This window comes from Aulonocara stuartgranti (genome assembly GCF_965226115.1).
Source record: "Aulonocara stuartgranti genome assembly, chromosome: 7".
Taxonomy (NCBI): domain Eukaryota; kingdom Metazoa; phylum Chordata; class Actinopteri; order Cichliformes; family Cichlidae; genus Aulonocara; species Aulonocara stuartgranti.
The window spans coordinates 9,175,731-9,195,701 of NC_138945.1; the positions used below are offsets into that span (position 1 = coordinate 9,175,731).

The 19,971-nt window shown below is 39.6% G+C and overlaps 2 long non-coding RNA genes across 2 annotated transcripts; one reads left to right on the forward strand and one right to left on the reverse strand.

The window, feature by feature from the left end:
- The first annotated feature begins 3,569 nt into the window (after positions 1-3,569).
- On the forward strand, positions 3,570-6,365 carry LOC309711984. The gene is made up of 2 exons (XR_014278144.1): positions 3,570-4,339; positions 6,217-6,365. It is a non-coding gene; the product is annotated as an uncharacterized lncRNA (long non-coding RNA).
- A 10,198-nt stretch (positions 6,366-16,563) lies between these two features.
- On the reverse strand, positions 16,564-19,766 carry LOC309711109. Its single transcript, XR_014277887.1, has 4 exons — positions 18,995-19,766; positions 18,081-18,129; positions 17,859-17,922; positions 16,564-17,459 (listed from the first exon to the last, which is right to left on the reverse strand). It is a non-coding gene; the product is annotated as an uncharacterized lncRNA (long non-coding RNA).
- Between the last annotated feature and the right edge of the window lie 205 nt (positions 19,767-19,971).

A 19,971-nucleotide genomic window follows, 5' to 3' on the forward strand; every position in this document is an offset into this window, starting at 1 on the left:
AAAAAGTTATGAGCTGTCTTGCTGCAGAGAAAGTGGAGTCTGTCATCCTTGAAAAGCTCCCAAGATAGGCAGCTGGCAGGTTGAATGATGCTCTGCCTCTGTGGTCAAGTACAGACATAGGCCTTAAGCAACCATGAGCCACTGATAAGTGTGAGAAATTAGTGCACTTAATGCAGCGGTCCCCAACCCCCGGGCCTCGGAAAGGTGCCGGTCCGCGAGAGTTGAGGCTCAGTTGTGAAATGTATGGTTTTCAGGGTTTTTATCGGTATTCAGAGTTATTTTGTTATCGTTTTTATCGTTAACTCGGTGTCCCTGGGTCTTTTCAAGTGTGTCATAAATAAATCTTCTTTTTTTCCGGTACCGGTACTAGTTTTATTTTGTTGTATTTATCCGCGACACCTTAAAGGCCGGTCCATGAAAATATTGTCGGGCATAAACCGGTCCGTGGCGCAAAAAAGGTTGAGGACCACTGACTTAATGCATGTTTCCTAATTATATACGTATGGGCCACTAATAGGAGAAAATGAGCACGCAATAAAGTGGACTTGTTAGGGAGAGATTGCCACCAGAGTTAAAACACTCCAACTCAATTTTGATGATAGAACCAGCTAAAAAATTTGCGTTTTGTTGACACTGATGACAAAATCCTGATCAGATACAGACAGACACATGCATACAACACACACTACTGCTCAAAGGTTTGTGGTCAGATTCAAACATTCTTGTTTTAATTTTAAAATTATATTTGCTATAACATAAAATTAGGCAAAGTTTATCAGAAATGTTTTCACAGATGTGTGTTTAATGAATCATTTATGTTAAATCACCCATGATGCATTAGGAAATGTCTACACACATATACATGGGCCCATTTTTAGTAACCATCACTGCTGTGTGGACAGATCACATGGTTATAAACCAGGTGAAAATTGACTTCAAACCTTTGAGCTGTAGTGTAGATTGCAATGATAGTGTATAGTTATCTATTACAGAAGAATATATAGAAGTCTGAGGACAGGGAGACACTGTAAAAAAGTTATGAGCTGTCTTGCTGCAGAGAAAGTGGAGTCTGTCATCCTTGAAAAGCTCCCAAGATAGGCAGCTGGCAGGTTGAATGATGCTCTGCCTCTGTGGTCAAGTACAGACATAGGCCTTAAGCAACCATGAGCCACTGATAAGTGTGAGAAATTAGTGCACTTAATGCAGCGGTCCCCAACCCCCGGGCCTCGGAAAGGTGCCGGTCCGTGAGTCGTTTGGTACCGGGCCGCGAGAGTTGAGGCTCAGGTGTGAAATGTATGGTTTTCAGGGTTTTTATCGGTATTCAGCGTTATTTTGTTATCGTTTTTATCGTTAACTCGGTGTCCCTGGGTCTTTTCAAGTGTGTCATAAATAAATCTTCTTTTTTTCCGGTACCGGTACTAGTTTTATTTTGTTGTATTTATCCGCGACACCTTAAAGGCCGGTCCGTGAAAATATTGTCGGGCATAAACCGGTCCGTGGCGCAAAAAAGGTTGAGGACCACTGACTTAATGCATGTTTCCTAATTATATACGTATGAGCCACTAATAGGAGAAAATGAGCACGCAATAAAGTGGACTTGTTAGGGAGAGATTGCCATCAGAGTTAAAACACTCCAACTCAATTTTGATGACAGAAACAGCTAAAAAATGAGCGTTTTGTTGAAACTGATGACAAAATCCTGATCAGATACAGACAGACACATGCATACAACACACACTACTGCTCAAAAGTTTGTGGTCAGATTCAAACATTCTTGTCTTAATTTTAAAATTATATTTGCTATAACATAAAATTAGGCAAAGTTTATCAGAAATGTTTTCACAGATGTGTGTTTAATGAATCATTTATGTTAAAGCACCCATGATGCATTAGGAAATGTCTACACACTTATACATGGGCCCATTTTTAGTAGCCATCACTGCTGTGTGGACAGATCACATGGTTATAAACCAGGTGAAAATTGACTTCAAACCTTTGAGCTGTAGTGTAGATTGCAATGATAGTGTATAGTTATCTATTACAGAAGAATATATAGAAGTCTGAGGACAGGGAGACACTGTAAAAAAGTTATGAGCTGTCTTGCTGCAGAGAAAGTGGAGTCTGTCATCCTTGAAAAGCTCCCAAGATAGGCAGCTGGCAGGTTGAATGATGCTTTGCCTCTGTGGTCAAGTACAGACATAGGCCTTAAGCAACCATGAGCCACTGATAAGTGTGACAGATTAGGAAACATGCATACAGTTCATTAGTTAGACTCCTATGAACCACTAATAGGAGAAAATGAGCACGCAATAAAGTGGACTTGTTAGGGAGAGATTGCCATCAGTGTAAAAACACTCCAACTCAAATTTTGATGATAGAAACAGCTAAAAAATGAGCGTTTTGTTGACACTGATGACAAAATCCTGATCAGATACAGACAGACACATGCATACAGCACACACTACTGCTCAAAGGTTTGTGGTCAGATTCAAACTGTCGTCTTTTTAATTAATAATTTACATTTACTTTTAACATAATATTACATGAAAATGATCAGAAATGTTTTCACAGATGTGTGTTAAATGAATCATTTATGTTAAATCACCCATGATGCATTAGGAAATGTCTACACACTTATACATGGGCCCATTTTTAGTAACCATCACTGCTGTGTGGACAGATCACATGGTTATAAACAGGTGAAAACTGACTTCAAACGTTTGAGCTGTAGTGTAGATTGCAATGATAGTGTATAGTTATGTATTACAGAAGAACATATAGAAGTATGAGGACATGGAGACACTGTAAAAAAGTTATGAGCTGTCTTGCTGCAGAGAAAGTGGAGTCTGTCATCCTTGAAAAGCTCCCAAGATAGGCAGCTGGCAGGTTGAATGATGCTCTGCCTCTGTGGTCAAGTACAGACATAGGCCTTAAGCAACCATGAGCCACTGATAAGTGTGACAGATTAGGAAACATGCATACAGTTCATTAGTTAGACTCCTATGAACCACTAATAGGAGAAAATGAGCACGCAATAAAGTGGACTTGTTAGGGAGAGATTGCCATCAGAGTTAAAACACTCCAACTCAATTTTGATGATAGAAACAGCTAAAAAATGAGCGTCTTGTTGAAACTGATGACAAAATCCTGATCAGATACAGACAGACACATGCATACAACACACACTACTGCTCAAAAGTTTGTGGTCAGTTTCAAACAGTTGTCTTTTAATTAATAATTTACATTTACTTTTAACATAATATTACATGAAAATGATCATAAATGTTTTCACAGATGTTTGTTTAATTAATCATTGAAGTTAAATCACCCATGATGCATTAGGAAATGTCTACACACTTATACGTGCGCCAAATTTTAGAAACAATCACTCCTGTGTGGACCGATCACATGGTTATAAACCAGGTGAAAATTGACTTCAAACGTTTGAGCTGTAGTGTAGATTGCAATGATAGTGTATAGTTATGTATTACAGAAGAATATATAGAAGTCTGAGGACAGGGAGACACTGTAAAAAAGTTATGAGCTGTCTTGCTGCAGAGAAAGTGGAGTCTGTCATCCTTGAAAAGCTCCCAAGATAGGCAGCTGGCAGGTTGAATGATGCTCTGCCTCTGTGGTCAAGTACAGACATAGGCCTTAAGCAATCATGAGCCACTGATAAGCGTGACACTACTGCTCAAAGGTTTGTGGTCAGATTGAAACAGTCATCTTTTAATTAATAATTTACATTTACTTTAACATAATATTACATGAAATTTATCAGTAATGTTTACACAGATGTGTGTTTAATGAATCATTTATGTTAAATCACCCATGATGTATTAGGAAATATCTACACACTTATACATGGGCCCATTTGTAGTAACGATCACTGCTGTATGGACTGATCACATGGTTATATACCTGCAACACATCTGACAAGTGCAAACAGAAAATGGAGTGATCCATCACAAACTTCAACAATTTGCTCTTTTTAATCCACACAATGATTTTGGTTTGTGCTGATATCTTTGGAAAAAGATTTCTTCACTGACAAGTTGGGATCTAACATCACAAACTGACATCTGGTGATACGATGTACCAAATAAAAATGGGCCTCAGTAGATGTCATGGTTCCCTTGCTCTCTTTTGCTGGCCTGCTTCTTTCTCTCTCCTCTTTCGGTGTATGCCTGTGTTGTTGTCCGTGTGCTTGTCTTTTTTAGGGGATGCTCCTCCATCTTCCCGTCCCTCAGTCACTTGTGAACAATCAGCTGATTACTCGCCTGTTCCTCGCGAGGTCTTCATGCTGGCTTCTAAACAACCAGATCATTGCAGTACCAAGGTAACGTATTATGCCACAGTCATGTCACATTTTCCATCAGTTCTTGCCTTTGAATTGAATAGAATAGAATAGAATAGAATAGAATAGAATAGAATAGAATTCAACTTTATTGTCATTGCACATGCACAGGTACAGGGCAACGAAATGCAGTTTGCATCCATCCAGAAGTGCTTTAGTGATATAGATATATTACAATATATATTAGCAATAATATAGATATGTGAGTATATTACAGAAATGGGTCTATTATGGTATGTTATAATGTACACGGTATGAAGTAGGTTGTGAATATTCTATAACTATAAGTATGTACAGGCTGTAGTGAGTACAAGCTATGTACAGGATATGAACAGGATATAAATATGAAAAACTATACAGAATATGAAATAAATAACTTTACAGAATCTGGGATATACAGCTATACAGAAATGGGAACTATGCAAGTTGTAAACAGTTGTAGGATTAAAAATTATCGAATGTACAGAATGATTATTTACACAGAGCTATACAGTAGTGCAGTTAAGATAAGTGAGGGTGTAGATAGTTTCTACAGAGGCTGTATAAAGTGCTAGTGGTTGTGAGTGGTGGTTCAGTCCATGTTATTATTGTGTTTGAGGGTACAGTTGTCCATTGTGGGTGTGTGTATGTTCAGTCCATGAGTTTAACGTGGGTCAGATGTCAGGAGGCAGAGTTCAGGAGTCTGACAGCTGTGGGGAAGAAGCTGTTCCGGTACCTGGTGGTCTTAGTCCGGAGGCTCCTGTGGCGCCTCCCAGAGGGCAGGAGGGTGAAGAGTCCATGTGATGGGTGACTGGGGTCTTTGATGATTTTCCCAGCCCTTTTCAGACACCGCTTCCTGTAGATGTCTTTTATGGCAGGAAGTGGTGCTCCGGCGATGCGCTGGGCAGTTTTCACGACCCTCTGCAACGCCTTCCGGTCCGAGGCAGAGCAGTTCCCGTACCAGACTGTTATACAGTTGGTCAGGATGCTCTCGATGGTGCAGCGATAGAAGTTCACCAGGATGTCTGAGGACAGGTGGTTCTTCCTCAGAGTCCTCAAGAAGAAGAGGCGCTGGTGAGCCTTCTTGACCAGCTTGGAGCAGTTGGTCGTCCAGGTGAGATCCTCGGAGATGTGGACTCCCAGGAACTTGAAGCTGCTCACACGCTCCACAGCCGTCCCCTTAATGTGGATGGGTGGATGTGGGTCAGCATTCCTCCTGTAGTCCACGATGAGCTCCTTGGTCTTCTCGGTGTTAAGCAGCAGGTTGTTTCTGTCGCACCACTCAGCCAGACGATCCACCTCCTCCCTGTAGGCGGCCTCATCGTTGTCACTGATGAGGCCAATCACCGTGGTGTCATCTGCAAACTTAATGATGGTGTTGGAACCATCAGCAGGTCTGCAGTCGTGGGTGAAGAGGGAGTAGAGGAAAGGGCTCATCACACAGCCTTGTGGTACACCGGTGTTCATTGTGATGGTAGATGAGCAGCGGCTATCCAGCCGGACATGTTGGGGGCGGTTGGTCAGGAAGTCCAGTAACCATTTGCAGATGAGGGAACTGATACCCAGGTCTGTCAGTTTCCTGATGAGTTGTGAGGGGTGGATTGTATTGAATGCTGAACTGAAGTCTATAAACAGCATTCTGGCGTAGGTGTTGTTGTTGTCCAGGTGTGAGAGGACAGAGTGCATTGCGATGGAGACTGCATCCTCTGTGCTCCTGTTCCGGCGGTATGCGAATTGGTGGGGGTCCAGGGTGGGGGGGAGACAGGATTTGAAGTGTGCTAGGACCAGTCGCTCTAAGCACTTAGTGATGATGGGGGTGAGTGCTACTGGGCGGTAATCATTGAGGCAAGATGGGTTGCTCACTCTTTGTTTCTGTGCAGACGTTTCAGTGTTACGGATCTCCATGACCTTCTGTGACAGTGTCTGAGTGTGCCTCCAGACAACCTTCCCTACCTCTGCCCCGTCTCCTGGAGCCCACAGTGTTTATCCTGTATTGATAACTATCTGCAAATATACCTGTAAGACTTTACCACAGTGTCTCATCATCATTCTGTTGTTTTCATAACAGTACACTGTAGAAATAATGGACTGTCTAATAGGTATTGAGGTCATAGTGAATGTAGTTTATTAGTGTGTGTCGTAGTATGATTTTGTTGTTTATAGGATTTAAGATTAGAAAATAGAAAATAGTCCTGGGATGGGAACAAAGAACTGGGGTGCAGGGAAGTGGGGCAATTAACCCCAAACACAGGACAGTAGCAAGATTTACTGAGGGTGAGGGGCAGACAATTGCCAATGTACATTACCTTAAAAGGAGATGGGGGTCAGGGTGTCAGCACCCCAGGCCACTTTACCAGTGTTTTTCCATTGTGGGGGATTTACTGTAGAAATTGGAGACCAGAGACTATAACTGTAGCTGTTGTGTGAAACTCTTCAGATCAGCCTTTAGAGTAGGACTGCACAGGATGCAGTGTGCTGATCTTCAGATGCATCTGTAAGGAAAATGGGTAATAAAAGGATTGTGTGAAATTTGGAAACATCTCTGCGTGATCTCTACCGAGACAAAAAGAATTGGAGAGTCTCAACAACACTAAGTAGATATTCCACTAAATCTCATTTGTGATTTATGATAAATGTTACCGTTAATTATTTATATTTCTTTACGCTTCTGATTAATTTAGTAAAACTTCTAAACGATTTTTACTGTTGTCAGAAAATAAGACATTTCTAATTCTCTACAGACTTTTGAGCTGTAGTATAGATTGCAATAATAGTGTATGGTTATTGTTTATAGCAGATGAAATAGCAGTATCAGGACAGATACGAGAGAAACGCTCTCGTATTTTAACATTAAACTCATAACTTTCCTTTTTGATGGTTTGCATTTGGCCTCTCAGGGCCACTGCAGTACAGCCCCCCCCCCCTCCCCCCCCCCATTTTTTTATTTATTTAACCCAACAACATAGTTGGTTAAATTATACAAAAAAAAAAAATCATATGTGCCCATAAAAGAGGTCAAAATAACAGAACTCTACTCAAAGTTAGCAACAACCAATACTGATACCTCAAACAAACTGACCTCACTAAAGAAGACAACGGGGGAAACTTAAATAGTGGCTGATCAGCCCACAAAAATCACAAAAAGGGGTAAAACACACAAAAACCTAACTGAGACCAAAACCAGTTATTTATTATCCTGTAAATTAAACCTTATATTTAAAGAAAGACCAATGTGGATGCAGTGTTGTGTGTAAGCCTCTACACTGATATTACCACTGTGTGGCTGTAACTGCAGCCATCACATCGCCTGACCACGTTAAGGTGGTAATCTCTCAGGGGGAAAACAGAAAAACAAAACAACAAAAAATAAAATAAAATAATGCTCATCAGATTCTAACAATTCAAAACATGACATTTACCTTAACTGGATGACCTATATAATAAATATATTCTAACCCAACAATAGTACTTCACACTATTGCCAATATTAACAAAACCAAAAAGGGTAAGCCAAGTTATTTAAAAAAAGACAATTCACAAAGTCTTGAAAAATAGAAATAAAGAATAAAAATCCTCAATCCACTCTATAACAACAGTCTCCTGCTTCCCTGCAGATCAACACGTTCTCACTCCTAACTCGTCATATGTGCGACGCCCATACAGCATGTATCACTTCTCAGTTATTTATTGCACTTCTTGCTCGTCAGTGAGGCACTTTTAGTGCTTTATCTATGTTTGTGTGGGGACTTGTTATAAATCAGTCTTCAACCTTTAATCTCTCTCTGAAAATGACTGGGATTAAATGCAGTGTAATAAACTTTCCTGAACGTGTGTCTTGTCATGATCTCCAGTGCTGCCATTTCATAGGATCTCCTGTCCAGGGCTTCTCAAACGTTGGTTGTTTTTATAACTCCTCTCACCTTCTGCTCTTGTGTCTGCTGTGATAAGCCTTACTCACCCATTTTATTTCCATTTCTGTTTCTCACTATTTTTCTTAACAAGATTAAACCAGAATCAAGGTATGACTCAAGTATGTGAGGAAATTCTACACTAATTGGTACCTGCGGTCTTTCTTATGTTACATACCACACCCCAAAGAAAGGGCACACATAATGCAGACACATTTTCAGTGACCCAAATAACATTCAAACACGCTCCGTATCATAACCTCCTTTTTGTTTGTGTTTATTTTAAGCAGTTGATTTAACATAAGGATTAAAATAGAAAGAACAATCCTTGAAATAACACATGTGTGTGAAATACATAATAAAAAACATAAAATAAATAAATATGTCAAACCTCCTGAGATCCAGCCTCACAATCACTTGTTCTATGACGACTAAAGGAAGTTTATTTACTTCACAGACCCAGTGACGCCCATTCAGTTTCATTATCCAGGAAATAACAGCTGATGCTCACTTCTGTTTAAGACACAGTCCAATCTTAGGTTTCTCATCCTGAGTGGAACAATGGGTCTATGTGAGTACAGCTGCCTTTTTCAGATCATCTCTACATTATATGAGTTGATGATTCTAGCATTACAGAAAATGTCTTAATATTTCCAGACTCAGCTGTGGTGAGATCTTTAGTTTTCTTTCTTGTGTTTCAGTGACAGCCTTAGCCATCACAGCCGGGCATTTAACAAACCTATTTGCTTATTTATGTATTTTTATTTTATCTCTAAAACTCATAGGTAAATACATATCAATACATGTATTCATTGTGAAGCATCCTGATGATCAGTAACCAAGTGTTTCTTCCTGAAACAATTACATGTAACTGTGCTGCAGTCAGGATAATACGATGTAGTATGAGGGCAAAGTTAAGAAAGGTATTATCGATCATTTTGAGAATAAAGTCAAAATGTGGAGATTACAGCTGTCTCAAGGCAAGCTGCCATGGTTGCTACTGTATATCATCTGAGTTGGTGAAATCGTACTTCAGAATTGGTTTTAGCAAGAAGGAAACATGAGCTAAAATAACCAGAACACAACTTTAAAATGCTTTTCACAGGAGTTTTAGCTCATGAGCTAAAACTCCCTGGTTTTAGCTCATAAACGCAGTGTGGTGATAAGTATTAGGTTGTACCAAAAAAGGGCTGGTAATAATAATAATGGATTGCATTTATATAGCGCTTTTTTTTACAGTTGTAGCCACAGCTGCCCTGAGGCAGACTGACAGAAGCGAGGCTGCCATATCACGCCATCGGGCCCTCTGGCCTCCACTAGTAGGCGGTAGGTGAAGTGTCTTGCCCAAGGACACAACAACCAAGACTGTCCGAGCCGCGGCTTGAACCGGCAACCTTCCAATTACAAGACAAACTGCCAAGTCTTGAGCCACGATCTAATGGACAGATGCAAGGTTATCGATGGTTACATCCTCGTGCAATAAAGAGGTTGAATGTTGTATCACACAATGGCTGATCAATTTGTTTCACTAACTCATCTAAATAAGGAATTTTGTAGCAGAAACAGTAATTATAGCAGTTTGTTGTGGAACAGTAATGTCCATATCAACAACTTTTTTCTTGTGGCTCTAATACTCCATCGTAGCGTAGAGCCTCCCCGTCTTCTCTGTAGCTCAGTTACTTGATCTAAATCCTTGATCAGCTGTGTGCTGAGCTATGGCCCAGTTAGATGTTAATGTGTGTTCTTATGTTGTGTTATAGTGACAGCTGTGTGTACTGCTGCAGGAGCAAGTAAGCTAATTTGAATCAAAGCCCAATCCATGTCTGATACATGTCTTGTCTTCCTGCAGTAGGTGCTGTAGTCACTGCTCCTGCTCTTCTGGGAGTTGCAGGTTTCAATTCAGCTGGAATAGCTGCAGGCTCCTGCGCTGCAGGCATGATGTCGTCTGCTGCAGCTTCTAATGGAGGAGAAGTGACAGCCGGAAGTGTGGTGGCTGTTTTGCAGTCAGCAGGTAAATAAATAATTAGACGTTTTATTAGGATTTTAACTTACAACAACATGCAAAAAGAAGAAGTTCATGGCTTTGGGCCTTGGATTCCAGGCCGGAGTTGTGTCCTCAGCCTGTAGTCTGACTTGGAGGAAGAAAACTAAATCTTGTGGACCCCATTGCAGTGTGAGTGTGGTAGTTTCTTACTGGTCAATAGTAGACCTTACTACGTTCTTGTACGGGAGTCATTGTGAACCATACGTAACATTTGACGTTTGTCGACAGGATTTTTGACCAGCATACAAAACCACCTGCCTTAGACTGATCAATATGGCTGATGAACTATCTGAAACCGTTAATATGGTGTCACCATTTTTTATTGGTGCACCCTGTGTACCAGAATTTTGTGGCTTAACACGAATTACGAAGACCGGGAGAGCCAGATTAGTGCAATGCTCCATGCTCAAAAGTGGTCTATAGAACAGCAGTGTGATTTTGTGCTGAGTGCATTAGGAGAACCACAACGTGAAATTCTTATTTTGGAGCAAGTGGAGCGGGATACGCCAGATAAGATCTTTCTTCAACTTAAAGAACTGTACGGGGACAAAACAGCTGTGGGTACCTTGCGTGCCATGTTTTATGACTGCAGACAAAGGCCAGAAGAGCCTATTAGAAAGTTCACTTTACATTTAAGGGAGATCTGTAATTTATTACTTTGGTTTGATTTTTCAGTTTTAACGATGGATAAGCTTGGTGTTAGTCCTTTCCATCAAGTTTGCTTTGTTAAAGCTGTTTTCTGCTTACAGTATGTGAATATCAAATAAAGTCTTATGAATCAAATTATGTCAGTCCTTCATCACATGTATCACTTGTTTTTTTGGAGTGTTTTTTTTTCTTTGTTTTTTAATTTTGTTATCCACATGAAAAATTCCAAAACTGCAGATTTTAGACACTTGTGACAGTCAGAACATTGAGCTTAACAACTAAGGTCCAGTTATTTGTTTTAACAAACATTTCAGGCACATCCTCTAGTCTATTTGTAGGATTGTTGGCTGTCCACTCAAGAAGTTCAGAATACAAAAAGCAGAATAAGAGATTTTTGACTACCTGACTTCTGTCTGTATTAAGAGTGGCCTTTGCTGCCCCTGGGTGGGTCCGGGATGGGCGTGAGGTTCTGGGGGCGCTCCGTCTCTGGGCTGGGGCCCGGGCCGGGCCTCGGGGGCTTGGGTCCTGGTTGGTGTGTTGCCGGGGTTGTGGGCGGGTGGGTGCATGGGGGCCCAGCCCTGGAGCAGGGTGCCGCCGGTGCGTCGAGCCACCTGGGGGGCTCTTCAACTGGTGGGGGAGATAGTCACATCTTGCAGGAGCTTTCCTCTCTTCAGGAACTCTCTCTGCAGGAGGGGGAGATACAGGAGAGGTGGAGGAAGATCTCAGCCTGGGCGTTTATTGTCTTATGTAGTCTGGAAGATGAGTGGATGGTGGGGTGGGTGCAGTTTTCTCTGTGGTGGGGTTGGGTGGACTGTCCCGGGCTCTGTGGGGCCGGGAGGCGCTGCTGCACTGGGCCCCGGTCTGGATGGGCCTGGGCCCCCTTTCCCTGGCGGGTCGCGGAGTGTGGGAGTGCCTACTGGGGTCAGATAGATTTCGTTAAATATTTACAAGAAATCAGGCATTATACAGTGTAAACTTCAGTCCAGTGTGATTTGGATGCTCAGCAGAAAATGTAGCCAGATATCAGCTGGGTTTAGATACAGTTCAGATAAGTTGGGAAATTCAAATTGTTACTGCAGCAGAGTACACAAGGCAGGAACAAATGAACACATGCAGCATACCTAACAGCAATAATGCTTTGCAAAAATAGAAGAAATATAGACTATGCAGGTACAATGAATAGATATGTACTTATATATGTAAATCACTCTATCTATCTATCTATCTATCTATCTATCTACACATACACACACACACGTACACACACACACACACAAATACACACACATACATATACAGACATACATATATACACATATATGATGCAATTATACAGATTACTAGTAGAAGAAGAATGAAACATAGTGCAGTGTTTGGGTGTTAATAGTAGCAGGTATTTAGTATTGCACACTGATATATGTAAAGACCCCAGTGTGTTCATATGTGGTGTACATTCACTGCTGTTGTGCAGTGTACAGTCTGACAGCAGCAGCAGCCTGTCACTGAAGGGACTGCTCAGTGTTGTCAGGGTGACCTGTATGGGATGGATCGAAGATGGGGTATTTTAATCGAGTATATAGGGAAATGTGAACTCCTCTGACAATCTGAGTAATTGGATAACGCACTGTTATTGAAATTTCCAACTTCTGAGCCACAGAAAGACATAACAGGCTTCATTAGGTTACCTTCCACTTGTTGACAGCAACTAAATAAAACCAACATATCCACATAATAACACCTTAAAGCAGGGGTGTCAATCTTAAATGAGCTGTGGGCCACTGCTGGTACTGTCATGTCATTGGAGGGCCACTTTAGTGTTCAAGTAGTACAAAAACAAACAAACAAGAAAACACCCACAAATCTTTCAGAAAATGTAGTGTTTTGTTTGTTTGTTTTAAGTTTCAAATATTGTATAACAAAACTGCAAATGTGAATGCAAAAAACTTCTCACTCTTAACTAACTGAAACCTTGTTATTGAACTAACAAATAAAAAGGAAAGATACTCTCTTTCTGGCCAGACACGTGGAAGCATTTCTACAATAGTTTTATCCATATTTAACAAAATAAAAATGCAGACATAAGTGAACACATTAGTTTTTGACTGCTAGTGAAAATTGTTTTCTTTACATATAACTCTCTCACTGAACTAATACAGCCAATCCCTCAACATGTTTTTACTCTCTGCTCATATTGCCCTCATTTTAAAACATTTTTGCTTTTTAAACAACTTATTTTCAATTTCCACAAAATCCCCCGTAACAAAAACTAACTTCAAGGGCCAAATTGCATTTCCTTTCTTCACGTCAACAGTAGGGGTGGCAAGTAGGGGTGACGTGGGCCGCAGGTGGCCCCTGAGCCGTGAGTTTGAGACCCCTGGTTTACCTACTGTCACTGCAGTGATATTAGCGTTTTTGTTTTGAAAGGTTACTAGGGGATGCTGGCAACAATCTTGGAAGAGAACAATACAATCTGTTATAAGGCTTTCACTGGAAAATATTTGGAATGTAATACCAACATGTAATTTGAAGATAACATGTAGTCAAAGAAGCTTGCAAAGAAAAGCATCTGGACTTCTTTAAGTTACTTGAAGACGTAACTTAAAGAAGTTGCAAGCTCCTTTGACTACGATGACCTGGATGACTGAGAACCTTCACAGACAAGATAACATATAGTATTTCAGTGACCAAATAGTATTTGGGTAAAAGTTACTGAATAGTGTTGGAATAAAGTGTGAAAATTGTGAAGGATTAAAATATCCAGGAGCTCAAATTACTTCACCAAAACATGTTTCAATCATATTTTATCAACACAAATTGCACAGGTTTATTGAATATGAATAACTTGTGTTAATTCACCTCAATAGTTTAAGTTCGTGCCAAAGCAAAACATCTGTGTGCAACCAGTGTCCACTATTGAATTATCTAAACCAACATGTTTTTTTTCAGTGCATAATCACATTTAGTGAAATAAACTATTAAACCAGAATTACATATTAGGATTTAGCCAAGTGTTAGGATGTAATGCAGAGTAGTATTTCTAGTAGGCTTTTTTTGATATGCCTGTTTTCATTTTATTTTCTAATTTTTAAAGAAGGCTTTAGAAAGGTCAAAATAAATCTTCTGTAAGGGAGTATCAGCTATTCTAGTAGAATTTATTTTACCAATGCAAGGGTGCATTAGTACCTTGTAATACAACATATCTATTTCATAAAGGGCGAACACAAATGTCCAAAGAGACTTCCTGGCAGCTGCCATTTTAAGTATAACCTCTGGTACGGGCACGTTCAGTTTGCAGCAGCTATACAACAGTGGCCTCTAGAGGTGTTTACACACTATGACCAAATCAGACAATGCAGCACAACACGCAGGTTGCCCCAATGAATTGATTAAGCTGGTAGCAGTGACTTGTTAACTTATCATTTATCAAGCATATCTCCCATGAATGATATGAAATAATTTAGAGACATAACATTGACTAAACAAAGTAGAAGCTGCAATCAGTTTTTAGGAAAGTGAGTTTAATAAGAGTAGGTGAAATAATGCAGTAATTTCTTAGATTTTATAATCCCTTTATAAATCATGTTGGCTACAGCCTATTTAGCAGTGCAACAAGAGCATTAGACAAACAAACAAATAAATAAACAGTCAGCAAAAACAAAAAAGTTAGTACCCAGGGATAAAAATGTTGAGTATGAAAGGGAAACCTAATGGACAGATGTGATGCCTGAACAGTGGTGGCTTTAAGTGATGTATCAACTTAAACATGCATCCACAGTCTATGTTACATAAGTACGATGATCAGTGGTGACGGCTGGCGCCACTTTGGAAGCAGAAACTGTTGGTTTGAAAGCCTTTTGTGTCTCCTTGTGGCGGGACTCTTATACTGTACTGGGAGATGTCGAGCAGTGACACCCCCCCCGTCACTCTGGCTCCTACCTCAAAGCACACTGTGCGCTGTCGATCTTACGTGCTGCACAATAATATTCAATATTTAGTATTTACTGTTATATTCACATAGATCATCGCGATGATGTTATTTATTATATTGCTCTCTTTTTTTTTGCTCGTTTTCTCTTTTTTCTTTCCTGACAGGTGATCCAGGTGATTGATATATGTATTTTTTTGTCTGTTTGTTTTTCTTTTTTGTCCTTTATCACATTCCTCTTCCCCGCTGTTTTTCTTTCCCTCTTTCTTTCTCCATTTTCTTTCCCGCAGTCAAATCTGTCCCATGTTTAGCAAGTGAAAATAAAACAAAATAAACAATAAAAGCAAAGGTGAATCAAATAGATCATTAAGGCAAGGCTGGGATGGTCCATTTGGTAAAGTAAATCTGTTGGGCATCTTTCTTTGTCTTTCCACAATAATTCTGATGGCAAAAGAACCAAACGGGACACGCAAAAAAAAGAAAAGAAGATGTCGAGCAGTGTCAGTAGTATGCTAGAAAGTGATACATTAAAATTTCTGGGGTCACCATGAAGAGCTCACTTCCTTTCTTGCTCAGTGTGTAAAATGTGGTACTTAATGGATTGAAAAGAAAAAGGATGGCACCCTTGTAGTTCACACAGGTGGTGATGATTCAGGGTTTTAATTTGTAAGGTTTGAATTTTGAGCCATCATAAATTTTAAACCAGGAAAGTATAATATTTAACATATGATAAGTCAAAGCTAATATAGCTGCTCATATATAGCTACTTATAATTTGAAGAACTACCTACACCAATGAGTAGACTTCCCAGAATGGAAACAGCACTCTTTGTGAGGTTGGAGAAAACAGTCAAGTTGTTAAGAACTCTGACTGAGAAGAATCCGCCCGTGTACAGCAGCAGGCTGCCTTCCTAGAATTTGGATATCCCCCGTGCGCTCGTCTCTGCATTATGTGCATTACCTCTCTTGGAAAATTAAAACCACAGCAGCTTTTTATAGTTTTCTTCATTCACTATCAGCTTACACCAAAAGTCTACTCTGAAGAAGATTATTCAAAACATGCAACGCAGTCACCAATCCCAGCAAATCCACCCCTAAGTCAGACTGTACAATACAGAAAATAAAAGAGCTACAGCTCAGACTCTACAGGCTTCAGTTAGCATGTTAAATGTGAAAGCTCAGTTAGAAAAAGACTGAACAAAAACGGCCTGAGTTTAGCAATTAACCAAAGTGACAAACATTGCTCTAAATAATACTCCCCTAATCCAAGTAGTCACCCAAACCTGGACGTGGATTTAGAGGCCCGAGGGCCATCTCACACGTTTATTCAGAAAAAAACAAGTTTCAATTAAAATTAAAAAAATCAAAATCTTGTGGACGTATGCCTTTTACATGTTGGTAAAATGTTTAGGATGAGATGGAGATATAACACTCATGCACCCTGAAAATTATGAAGGTCTAAACATGTATCAAAGGGACTCACTGAACATCAGTGGATTTCTATGGTGCAAACGTACTTAAACTAGCCACTGTGACCATTGAGGCAGAGCAGAATGAATGATACTGACGGGAACTATGAGAGTTTGTAGTTAAATTCCTGCTCTTACACACTGTAAAATCGAATTAGTTAGAACTCAAAATAATTGAGGAAACTCGTTGCCTCAAAAAAATTGAGTAAAGCTTAGCTAAAAATGACTAAATTAGGACAACTTATTTATTTTGAGTACTCTGTACAAGCTCATTTGTTCCCAGAACTCAAGAAAATTGGATCAAGTTTACGTAAGTTGACCAAGTTAGGGCAACTTACTCATTTTGAGTACACTGTAAAGCCTTGTTAGTTCCCAGAACTCAAAAAAATTAAGGAAACTCATTGCCTCAAAAAAACTAAGTAAAGCTTACTTAAGATGACTGTTAGGACAACTTATACAGTGCAAGTCTGCAGTATTAAGAATAACTTGATATTTCTGACTGTACAGTGCTAATTGTTTACTTACTGACAAACATTTCAAGTTCAACTAAATGAAAAAACAATTTGTGGTAACCTGAATATGATTAAAAATAATTAACAACACTTTTTGTAAGGATGTTAAAATCAGACCAACTTTTATTTTCAAACACAACAAAGTATAACAGCCAACATACTGGACACTGTTCTGCTGAACAACAAACAATTATATTGCCATCACTGTTATAATCTTACAATGAAACAAGGTCGCAGATGTAATTATTCTGAAAATAAGTTTAGGCCTACCACAAGTTTGTTTTGTACTTACATTACTTATATAATCAAAATAAAAATATGTGTTGTTCTGTCACAAGTGCAGTCTCTAATTTAAACAACACATTTGTTTTGCATTCCAACACATGAGCTGGAATGTTGTAATGTTTTAAGGATGGCTTGTTTCCAGTCCAGGCATTACTGCCTGAATGACTATCATGGATCGAGGTGATCCAAATGTAGGTGCAGAAGAAAGTCTTTAACTTCCCTTAAGTACAGTGGCAGTGGATGTGGGTTGGAGATGCAGTGAGCTTGAACCTGCAGGCGACCATCTTCACTGACCACACCATCTGTGACGGAGGACTCATCTCTCCTGGTGTCCTGCAAGCAAACAATCATATTTTTTGGAACATGAACTTAATTGCTTTCTTAAAACATTTTTTTCTGCATTTGGTATAAAACAGACTCCAATTTGGACAATCTCAGGCTCCTTCCCCACTGGAGAGGTGACATTCAATGTCCCAATTGTCAGTCTGGATAGTCCTGACCCCCACCCGACACACAATAATGTCATGAAAGCATCATTTTAAAAAAGGGCTATGCAAACAAGGCCAATAACTTTCATTCTAATGATGTGCAAAATGATTTGGGCACAAAACAAATTTTGCTGTTAGAAAACTTGCAGACTTCACTATATTCAGTGTAGACCCTCTAAACTAAGTTTGGGGGATGTGATCTTTCAAGAAATGCAGACCAAACTGTTGTTGTTTGTTTACTTACACAGCATGTCTTGTAGAATTAACTGGAGTCACCAGCAACAGCCTAGTGCAGTCATATCTCAAGTCTAATAACAGAAGACAGGAAAAGATCAGTAAAGAAACAACTTCCCCAAACCAAAAAAACAAATAAAACAATAAGTAAAACAGGCTGATCTAAAGTTCAGCCTGAATAATATAAATGTCACTGACAGTTGCTAATATATTGGAAAACCAAAATACTTACCACTGAGTTGATGTCTTTCTGTCCAACAGCAGGAGTGCTGGTCCCGAGCCTCAAAGACAGTATGAAGCAAGCAGAGGGAGAAAAAACAGAACATTTTTCAGAAACCGATTTGATCCTTAATGGCTGTGCAATCATTGTAACATAGAGTTTGCTTATGTTGTTAAATAAAGGCTAGATTTGACATTAATAGATGCCACAGATGTTCAAGGTGCCACAAAGCATGAAAAAATGGACATCTCGGAAAACGTCGGGGCATTTTTGCAAATATGTGATGTCTTGATAAATCGAGCAGATATTTGAACTTTCGACAGCTACATTCTCGCCTGAAAATATCTTAAAAGTTGATTTTGTGACCCAGAAAAAGCAATAAGCCGCGCTCCTCCGCCATTGGCGAGCTTACAAGTACGCACAGGCTCCGACAACCATGGCCGACATATGCGATCCTCCTTTCCCCTAGATTACCCTTTCTGGGTCACAAAATAACCTTTTAAGATATTTTCAGTGGAGAATGTAGCTGTGTAATGCTCAAATATCTACTTAATTTATCAAAATATCACATATTTGCAAAAGTGCTTCCACGTTTTCGGAGAGCTCTGTTACCCAGCTGACCGGGAGGTCAAGGCTTGATAAGAGTCCGCGAGCACAGCTAACTCTTGGCTTATTGTTTTCACCCCCCCCGAAGAATTTTGTCTGGGCTCTTATCTCACTTTTTTATTTCAAACAATCAACAGAAAATTTCACAGACATATTTTTATATAAGGTTTTTAAGGCTGTGGTGTTAATTTTTAAGTAACATGAGCCCAGCCGCAGCAGCAACGCTAGGCTAACACTAACTAGCTAGCACGATTATAAACCTGGTGCTAAACTAAGAGAAGCCACAAAATCAGTTTGAATAAGAGTAAACATTTACTCACCAAGTCAGTGTATCAGGTAAAGATCCACAGCAATGACAACAATAATCCCTTGAGCTGACGCTTTTCTAGGTTTGCTCAACATATTCCATAAAAAATGCTGGCACCATGAACATGCGGACTGATCCGTGCTAGGGAGGAGGACGGTAGTGACGTGGCATTTTCAAAACACATCTTTCATCCTTCCACACTGAGAAGAAAAACTTCCATCTTACTTAGTTTTTCTAAGTTAAGACAACTCAAATAAATTGAGTTTATCAGCATTTCTGTACAGGACAGAACCACCTGCTTTAATCTACCATGATGCTCTGTGTTATGTTGTCATGGCAATATGAAGTCAAATAAATACAAATTCATAAAATGCACATTTGAAGGAGGACAAGAAGACAGGCAACTGGAAGAGCTTTTGAAGCAGGAAAACTTTTCTGGATTACTCTTAATTTAACTGGAAATTTTGCGAATACAAGTCAAGGAGGAAACAAGGAGGCAGGTTGGATTATATTTGAGGACAGGACGCATGAAGGAGAAGCATGAGGAGAGAGAAAACAGCAGAGCGATGGTGCAGAGCTAATCGTGAGTCAAGTCGAAGAAGCAAGCATCAAAACTGTGAGTAAACATAACACATAAAGACTTAAAAATTACTGTGCTGATTAAGGAAACATTAAATTTGGTTAGTTTGGGGTCTGCAGCTTCAGGTTTGTGGGTTCAGTTGGTCTCAAAATTGAGGAAAGACAAAAAATTTTCTTTTGAAAGGTTGTTGGAGGATTTTTACTGTAAGAAATATCTGGGTGTGCAACTGCTTTTATTTAAAAAAAATTTTAATTTAATTTAGTCACATTGGAAAGGGAAAATTGGAGGATCGGGACAATAATGTGGCCAGATTTACTGTTTCCTTAATCAGAACAATAAGTTTGATCTGAACTAGAAATTTTGAAATGGGTTATTTTCTTTCTTCTCTACTGATCACTGTGTGATCGGTT